This window comes from Gregarina niphandrodes (genome assembly GCF_000223845.1).
Source record: "Gregarina niphandrodes unplaced genomic scaffold scaffold00117, whole genome shotgun sequence".
In the NCBI taxonomy this organism is placed as follows: domain Eukaryota; phylum Apicomplexa; class Conoidasida; order Eugregarinorida; family Gregarinidae; genus Gregarina; species Gregarina niphandrodes.
In genome coordinates this window covers 4,670-5,036 of record NW_011646050.1, presented here as the reverse complement: position 1 = coordinate 5,036, position 367 = coordinate 4,670, and positions in this window count along the sequence as shown.

Genomic DNA, 367 nt, shown 5'->3' with positions numbered 1-367 from the left:
ACGGTGGTCACGGATCACAATAATCTCCGCTACCTGGCGGGGGTCGACAAAGGGAAAGTGTTTCGCTGGGCGTTGTATTTGAGTCAGTATGACTTCACTATTAAGTTTCTTTCAGGCGAGGAGAATCACATCGCGGACTGGCTATCGCGATACTCAGCCATGGACGACGCGGCAGATGCGCTATTAGACAAGATGGCGATCCGAGTCGGCGCCGTGAACCGTAGTAGGCCGCTGGACATACCCCCGCTGCCGTCAGAAACGGAATTCCAAGAGGCATACCGCACGATGCCCCCCGAGGGAGTCCCCGGCATCCGCCGGGAAGGGAAGTGGCTGGTCGACGCGCGGACCGGGAGAGTCTATGTGCCGG